This window comes from Heterocephalus glaber, unplaced genomic scaffold, assembly GCF_053883595.1.
Source record: "Heterocephalus glaber isolate CG9 unplaced genomic scaffold, H.glaber_assembly_v1.0 deba00001569, whole genome shotgun sequence".
In the NCBI taxonomy this organism is placed as follows: Eukaryota; Metazoa; Chordata; class Mammalia; order Rodentia; family Bathyergidae; genus Heterocephalus; species Heterocephalus glaber.
In genome coordinates this window covers 7,917,434-7,926,860 of record NW_028258354.1, presented here as the reverse complement: position 1 = coordinate 7,926,860, position 9,427 = coordinate 7,917,434, and the positions used below count along the sequence as shown (strand labels likewise).

General features: G+C 35.6%; 1 protein-coding gene across 2 annotated transcripts in view; it reads left to right on the top strand.

The window, feature by feature from the left end:
• Tafa2 (TAFA chemokine like family member 2) overlaps positions 1–9,427 on the top strand; it is a 515,424-nt gene that overhangs the window by 99,898 nt on the left and 406,099 nt on the right. The window lies entirely within an intron of this gene.

Genomic DNA, 9,427 nt, shown 5'->3' with positions numbered 1-9,427 from the left:
TGGTGGAGTTCTTGGGGTCTTCTATATAGAGTATTATGTCATCTGCAAATAATAACAATTTGACTTCTTCATTTCCTATCTTTATTCCTTTTATTTCTTTCTCTTGTCTAATTGCCATGGCTAATGTTTCCAAAACTATATTGAACAAGAGTGGTGATAGTGGAAATCCTTATCTTGCTCCTGATTTGAGTGTGAAGGATTTCAGTTTTTGACCATTTAGTATGATGTTGGCTGTTGGTTTTTCATAGATGGCTTCTATCAGTTTGAGGTAGAGACCATCTATTCTAATTTTATGTAGGGCTTTTATCATAAATGCATGTTGAATTTTGTCAAATGCTTTTTCTGTGTCTATGGAGTTAATCATATGGTTTTTGTCCTTGGCTCTATTGATATAGTGTATTATATTGATTTATTTGTGTATATTGAACCATCCCTGCATCTCTGGGATGAATCCCACTTGATCAGGGTGTATGATCTTCTTGATGATCTTCTGCATTCTGTTTGCCATTATGTTATTAAGAATTTTTGCATCTATGTTCACTAGTGAGATTGGCCTATAGTTCTCTTTTTCGGTTGGGTCTTTCTCTGCTTTGGGGATCAAGGTGATGCTTGCTTCCAGGAATGAATTTGGGAGTATTGCTTCCCTTTCAATTTCATTGAAGAGTTTAAATAGCAGTGGCAGCAATTCCTCTCTAAATGTCTTGTAGAATTCAGCAGTGAAGCCATCAGGGCCTGGGCTTTTCTTAGGTGATAAGTTTTTAATTATATTTTCAATTTCATTGGTTGATATTGGGTTGTTCAGAATTTTTAGGTCTTCTTTGTTCAACTTTGGTAATTCATATGTATCTAGGAATCTGTCCCTTTCTTCTGTGTTGTCCATCTTATTGTAGTATAGGTCCTGGACGTAGGTATTGGTGATCCTCTGGATTTCTGCTGGGTCTGTTATAATTTCACCCTTTTCATTCCTAATTGCATAGATTTGGGCCTTTTCTTTCCTTTTTCTGACAAGGTTGGCTAAAGGTTTGTTAATTTTGTTGATTCTTTTGAAGAACCAACTCTTGACTTCATTGATTTTTTTGTATTATTCTCTTAGTCTCCATTGCATTGATTTCTCCTCTGATCTTTATAATTTCCTCCCTTGTATGAGCTTTGGGGTTGTCCTGCTCTTCTTTTTCTAGAAGCTTGAGGTTCAGCATCAGGTTGTTTAATTGGGCTTGTTCTGTTTTCATAATATGTGTCTTCACTGCTATGAATTTCCCTCATAAGACTGCTTTCATTGTGTCCCACAGATTCCGATATGTTGAATTGTCATTGTCATTTAGTTGAAGGAACTGTCTGATTTCTTCTTTAATTTCCTCTATGACCCATTGGTTATTCAGAAGTGTGTTGTTCAATTTCCATGTGTTTATGAAATATTTTGAGTTTCTTTTGCTATGGATCTCCAATTTCATCCCACTATGTTCTGATAATATACAGGGGATAACTTCAATTCCTTTGCACTTACTTAAACATGTTCTATGTGTGAGTATGTGGTCTATTTTGGAGAATGGCCCATGTGCAGCTGAGAAGAATGTGTATTCTGATTTTGTGGGGTGGAAGACTCTGTAAACATCTGTTAAGTTGATTTGTTCAAGAGTTCAATTGAATTCTAGTATTTCATTACTTATTTTTAGTCTAGTTGATCTATCTATTTGTGACAGTGGGGTGTTGTGGTCCCCCCCTACAATTGTATTAGTGCATATATGATTTTTCATGTCCGTTAGTATTTATTTTATATAGTTGGGCGCACTAGTGTTTGGTGCATAGATATTTAAGATTGTCATCTCTTCCTGTTTGATTGTTCCCTTTACAAGGATGTAGTCTCCTTCTTTGTCTCAATCAGTGTTGGTTTGAAATCTACTTGATCTTCCAAGAGGATAGTTACTCCTTCTTTTTATCGGGTTCCCGTCGCATGGAGTATTGTTTTCCACCCCTTAACTTTCAGTCTATGAGTTTCATTTTGAATTAAGTGTATTTTTTGTATGCAGCATATTGTTGGATTTTGCTTCTTGACCCATTCTGCCAGTCTATTTCTTTTGATTGGTGAATTGAGACCATTAACATTGATGGTTATAACTGAAATGCATTGACTTATCATTGTCATGACTTTTTCTTTTTGTTGGGTTCTTCCCCTTTACATTTAATTTCTTGTCATGCCAGATGGGTTCATTCTGCTTTGCTTCCTGGGGTTGTGATCCTCAATGTCTGTTCCTAGGATATTGTGCAAAATTCTTTGGAGTGCTGCTTTGGTATTCACAAAGTTCCTAAGGTGCTCTTTGTTTTGAAAGTATCTTATGTCTCCATCAATTTTGAAAGATAGTTTTGCAGGGTACATCAATCTGGGTTGGAGGCTGTTTTCTTTGAGGGCTTGGAATATGTCATTCCAAGCTCTTCTTGCCTTGATGGTTTGTGTTGAGAAGTCTGCTGTGATTCTGATGGGCTTTCCTTTGTATATGATTTGTTTCTTTTCTCTGACTGCTTGTAGAACTTTGTTCTTCTGTTGTGTTTCTGGAATCTTAACAATTATATGCCTATGTGTAGATTTTTTTTGATCAAGGCTATTTGGAGTCCTATATGCCTCACTTATCTGTATGTCAAGCTCTTTTTCCCTGCTTGGGAAGTTTTCTGCCATTATTTCTGTGAAGAGATTTTTTATGTCATCTCCACTCTCTCCTCTTTCTTCATTGAGCCCAATCAGTCTTATGTTATTCTTTTTTGCATCATCTAGCAGCTGCTGGATTGATTTCTCATGTTCTCTTATAATTTTGAAGCAATTTTTCTTTTCCTGGTCACTAATTGCAATCTTATCTTCTATATCTGAAATTGTGTCTTCACATTGGCTCATTCTGCTATTTAGACTTTCAGTGGTGTTTTTCATATCCTGGAAATCTATGTGCATCTGTTTTATGGATTCCATTAGTTTCCTATGTTGGGGTTCCATCATGTTCCTGAGCTCCTCTCTAGATTTATCAATCATGTCTTGCACTAGGGGCACAATTTCTCCTGTTATCTGAGAAATTATTTCTGATTTCATATTTTCCAGATTCCCTTTTGTTGCCAGTTCAGTGGGTCCAGGTGGTTGAGTATCAGAGTGTTCCATCTCCTTTTCCTTTGAGGTTGCTGTAGGTGATCTGGAAGTCTGGTTTTGAGACTTATTTATGTGTTTTCTCATTTCGACTGGGGTGGGGAGCTTTTAATGCCTGCATGCATTACCTCTTCTGAGCTGGGAGAGGTGGGACTGGGGCTGAGAGTAGTGGTAGGCATGGTGGCCCAAAACCCCTTTCCTGTGGGCTGGAAGCAGCGGGAGAGATGGTGGCCGGGAAGCCCCTTCCTGTGGACCAGGAGCAGTGGGATGGTGGCTCAGAAGTCTCTACCTCTGGGACAGGAGTGGTGGGAGGGATGGTAGCCCATAAGCCCCTTCCTCTGGACCAGGAGCAGCGGGACAGAAGGTGGCCCAAAAGCCCTTTCCTCTGGTCTGGGAGCAGCAGGAAGGGTGGTGACTGGGAAGTCCTTTCCTCTGGACCAGGAGCAGTGGGATGACAGCTCAGAAGCCCCTACCTCTGGGCCAGGAGCAGCGGGACTCAGTACCATGGTCTGGTGGTCTGGTGTCCTCTGTGTCTTTGTAGTGTGGAACCAGGTGCCTGCCTGTCTGCAGCAGGGTGATTCCTAGTGGTTATTATCTTTACAGCTTAAGTTACAGGCTCCCTAGCGGATCTTGTTGATTCTTTTCTTTGAAGATATGTAACTAGTTTTAAGCCAAAGTTCATTTGAATGTGTGAATTCTATTAGTAAAACAAAAATACTTCCAGCAATACCAATATGCAATTAATTTTTGTCATGACTGTATCTTATCAATGTATCTTACCATTAAACATTTATTATTCTAATTATATCTATTTGAAGTCTTCATCTCCATCATTAATACTCCCTAGATAAACTCACAAAATGCAAGCAAGAGTGTCTTATATTAAAAACATGTAAATACATTTAGTCATTGTTTTTTATCTCAACACATTCTTGAAAATGGTTCTGTAAAGCAGATAAAATTTTCTCAAAGGAATAATATTATTGGAGGTTGTGTTCCTACCAATGACTCAAAATGAAATAAATCAGAGATAGAGTAATACTGCATTAAAAAACAAAGCTTTAACAACCAAGTTTTCCACTTTAGTCTAAAATAATTAAGTTGTACACCAAGTCTTATAAAATATCCATAAATATATTGGACATATTGTTTGTAAAGTGAATATCAATGAACAATAAGTGTTCATATAGCAAACAAACCTCCATTAATGTGTAAATATGATTGCACAATTATATTTGACAAATTTAAGTGGTAACTCTTCACTTACAATGGTTTAAAAATTATATGGATTTTGGAAGGAGATACCTTGCAAGGTGCATGTCTCTGAAATTATCTAAAGTTATTTTTTTTTTTTGCTCTATTTGTAGGTAGAGACATAAAAAAATCATGCCACTGACCTTGGAGTCATTGCCTAACTTACTGTAGTAGGTGTTCAAAATATTTGTTAATGAAGTTTAATGCATTCATTCAAGAAACACATATTGGACATATGTAGTGCCAGAGGTTCTGCTCTAGACATTTGGACTAATAGAAACTGGGGAGAAAAGCAAGAATTGGAAAAGGAGGCTGGCAAGGAGTAGAAAGGAAAACCAGATGAATTTGGTGTCCTGGAAGGAAGGGAAGAAGATATTTTAAAGATTCTGAACTATTAGTAATATGAACAGTAAGACCTGATCATGAGATAGATCAAAATGGAAGGTCATGACCATCATAAGAATGGGTTTGGTGTGAGTGGCCTAATTACAGAGAATGAGAGGTTTCAAGTTGGAGATAGGAGGTTAAGCAACTCCTTTTAGGAGGTTTGTTGAAAAGGGTTTAAGAGAAATAGGGTGATAAGAGGTAAGTTCCTGAAGATAAGGGCATGAAGAGAGCTTGTTTATGTGAGTAAAGAGAAGTCACAAATATTTGTACACTTATTGTAATGATTTATAGAAGGATAGTGTGCTTACTTAAGAGAAAATAGAGAAGAGCTCAGTGTTTCTGAGCATCATGAGGAGATGGGACCTGGTGTACAAACTGGGGTCTGGACTTAGATGAGAACATAGTTTACCCATTTTATCAAGAAAGAAGGCTGAATATATGGACACAGATAACAATAAGTGTGTAGATTTAGCAGTAGCTACTATTTAAAAATAATTTTGAATGTTCAAAGGGTTCAGAATTGTCGTTTAGTATCACACCCAATAATGATTAGCTGAAAACAATATGTCAATCAACTTAACACTCTGTTGACAGTTGTTAGAATGCTCGACTCTTCTTTGGAAACTCATTGAAAACATTTAATAGCAAATCTTCAAATGGTGATTTAAAATCTCTTTCCTAGAGTGTGTATGACACTGTAGTGTGAACAGTATTGTGACTGAGCTGCATCCTACCTTTAGTTTAACAAATTCTTGAATGAAAATATAGGGGCTGGCATCATCTAGATGTGACTGTTAGCTTAGGACCCTCACCTAATTGCATTGGAGATAGGACAAATGACCAAAGATGGAAAATAGTTGTACTAAATTATTGGGTAAGACTGTGTGATCTACTGCCTCAATCTCAACTTCATGAACAGTTTGATGGCCCTCCTCTTCTCTGTCCTGGTGTCAGAAAGTGGCATAAACATGGAAAGCTTGTATCTAGAGAGACATTACATAATGAATTTTCATATATTTACATTGCTATATAATTATGTTAAGGAAGGAGGCAAATATTAATATTAATTTAATATTTACTACAAGTAGATATATATCTACTGAATGTAAAATTTGTGCCAAGCTCTATAATGGTGTTTTTAAATATCAAATAGAATTCACTGCCTTGAATTAAAATGAGAAATGTAACTGTAGTAGTTTAGAAAAAAAATCACCATGCACAACTGTAATGGTTGCAGAAAAGTTCTTTGATGAAAACAGCAGAACTTGGGATGAGACATAAAGTCTCGTATTTGTTTTGGCACCTGAGATAGAAAAAGGATGTATCTTCATTGAGCAAAAATGTTTGTTATTCAACAAATATCAAACACTCAACGAATACCTGTTTGATTAATTTTACTATATACTATGTGCAAATATCCAAATCTTTTGTTCAAATTCCCCAAAAGTGGCACATCAAAGAACAGGCATACATAGCTGTATATATGAATTTAAAAATCCAGCTTTTGTAACATTATTCAATCTTACTATTAGAACTCTAATTTTGGCTCAAACTGACTATTCTGTGAAAGATTTATAAAATGTTCCAACAAAAGTGGCAGATTTCTGGAAAAGACTGATCAAAAGAGAGATACCTTCATTCTTTCATCATGATCTAATGGAGAATACTTTCCTTGGGAAATGAATGTTCTAATCGATAGATGATATATACTTTAGAAAAAAAATATTTGTCATGTTGAACAACAAAACAAAGAGAATAATTAAATGATTGCAGGAAAGAGCTAAAGAATAGATTGGCTCTTTTGTTGACCTTAAGGCTCTATTCCAGTCTCCAACTATTCCTCAATTGCCGAAGGAAAATGTCTTATACATAGTCTTGAGGCAAGCTCTTTTTCTTTCCAAATGGGCAGATTGCTCAAAGTGTTGCCAATGATTTTGTTGAGAAGCCTCATTATTCTTCACATTGTAAAAGTGTGCTTCCATTTTTCCAAAGTAGAAATATATTTTCTTTGATTGTGTAGTATAATTTTGTTATGTGGTAGAGTTTGAAAATTTTCTATTAGATTACCGATGTGTAAATGACTGCCAAGAGATTTTGTTCAGAGTCCAATTTCCTATATAGCTCATCATTTATTTGTAGGAAAAGCTTTCCAATTCGGTCCATTAATTGAAATGCTTGAAGAAAATACCTAAGAGTTTAACTCCACTGAACTAGAGGTGAGAGACTATTTAAAAATGATGAATTTTATCCATTGGGAAAGCCCAGATCTGAATGTGGACTGAAACCAAAAGAGACTAATGTTTAGTGAAATGAACAATCACTGCAATGGTCTGAGGGGAGCTAGGCGTGGACCACAATATTCAGGCAGTCTTGTGAGAATTGGTAATATTTAGGTAGCACATAATTCACAAAAGATAACATCTAGATGTTAGCCAATTTAATTTAGAATACAGGCTGCAATGATGAGTGATGTTTGATGGCTCTGTGGAAATATCTGTGATTAAAGAACTCAGTTAAGGGAATAAAGCAAATGACAGTGGCAAGATGGATGATATTTACATAGGCCAAACCTGAATATGTTATCCACAGATTTTCTTGAAAACATGAAAAAGTAGTGGGCTTCATGTAGCTCTCTAAGACAAAGTCCCTAGCAAATACTTGTTTTAGATCTGTGGTTTTTAAATGATCATTCAGATGCTTCTATGAAATGCGTATTTAAAAGATCAGACCAAGGTAAAAGAAATATGCATTCAATTGGCATGAAGGGACACATACTCTCTTTCATGATGTAGCTGAATTGAGATTCACTTAAGGCCTGCTGCTCTTCATATCCTGTTCAGCTCATCCTAAGGCTATCTACTGACAAAACCAATTACTGATATTAAAAAATCAGCATTGAGTCCTTGGGCACTGATAGGATTGTTCTATTTAGGATAATAATGGAAATCATAGTACATAGATGGTTCACAAGACCAAGGCTTAAAATAGCTTTGAAATTATGAGGAGCAGGTGAATATAGCAATTCCCACAGAAACATAAGTAATCTTTCTATTTGTGTCTTTACTCAGAGCGCATTCGCTGACAGTCCCCAGTCAATTATAAATCACATATTTTAAAAACAGTATATTAGTGCACTGAATAGTAAGAGACTTTGATCTTAACTAATAGGCTTTCAAATATTCATAAAAAGATACAGCTCTTTTACTAAGTTTGGTGTTATTTTGGTTTAAAAGTAATTTCAGAGTTGGCCTAAACTCATATTTTGACTTTGTGGATATCTGCTGGACTTTAGAGTTAAGACAGATATTTTAGAGGGTTTTGTAATTTTTGTTACTTTTCATTTGGATAAAAAAGAGAAAGCAATAATGTATTATTCAAATTTCATGTGTGAATCTGTGTGTGTGTGTGTGTGTGTGTGTGTGAGAGAGAGAGAGAGAAAGAGAGAATAAAATATATAGCAGTTATTTCTTCAGGTTTTTATCAGCCTGTTTTTCCCTCAGAATGCAAAATAATAATAAATTTGACACTTTTTGAGACTATCTCAAGAAATAACTTTGATAAACTCAAATGTATTTCTTAACTTCTAATTTTACATTAGACTATCACAATCTCTTTTCATTTATTTAGATGCTAGGTATTCCTGGGCCACACACAATCTTATGTCTATGGAAGAATTCTCATGTAATTTTCATTTTTTATTTTTAATGTTTTCTAGCCCATTCATTGCTATTAGTGCCATTTTTCATGATTCAAGCAGTCTTTTTTTTATTGAGTTGCCTTTCTTGAAAGTGTTTCTTTTTCCTCATTTAGTAGTGTAAACCCTTCCCAAGGTCCAAGTCAACTCATTCTACCACAGCCTTTCTAGATGAAAGACCCAAAGACCTAATTCCATGTTCTTTGTCTCTGAGCAGGACTTGTGTCCCTAACAGCTACTCCTGTACATCCTTTTCAGCTGCTCTTTCATCCTTTTCTCCTTAATTTCAACTGGTGATGAGTATTTCATTTGGCAATTCAATTTGTCTAATTTTTTTTTCACTGAAATTTTGATATACATGCATAGCCACTGAACTGGTTTGGAAAGAGGAATAAGAATTGTTAAATGATAATGAACACAAAGGACTCATGAATAAAACAAATGGAATACAGAGTTCTAACAATCTTCTTACCTTCAAGAACAACACTGTTAAATAATGTGTATTTAAAACATCAATACCACACACTTGTATTTGGTAAAGCTGAGGAGTCAACCTTGATTCTTCTTTTTCCTTTATTAATGATAGCTAGGGCAAACATATGACTAATTTTCTGAACTGGAATACTGTTGAGAATAAAACATATTCCCATTGTACAAGGGCCTAAGACAAAGAAAGGAGTCACTTCTGCCCCAGACACACATAAAATGTATGACCACTCTACCCATAACTAAATAAGCAAGACTTGTTGGCTTTATCTACACAACATGTGTTGATTGCATTCATTTGTCTCTATCTCTACTGCTGTTATCTGTTCCTAGCCACTACCGTCTCTATTCTGTAGTATTGGAACAGCTCTTGATAGATATGCATCAATTGTTACTGTCCTATGATTAATTTTCTATGTAAAGTCCCAAATAACCTTTTATAAATTAGATCAGTCCAATTTGTAAAGGCTCAAAAAGCCTCT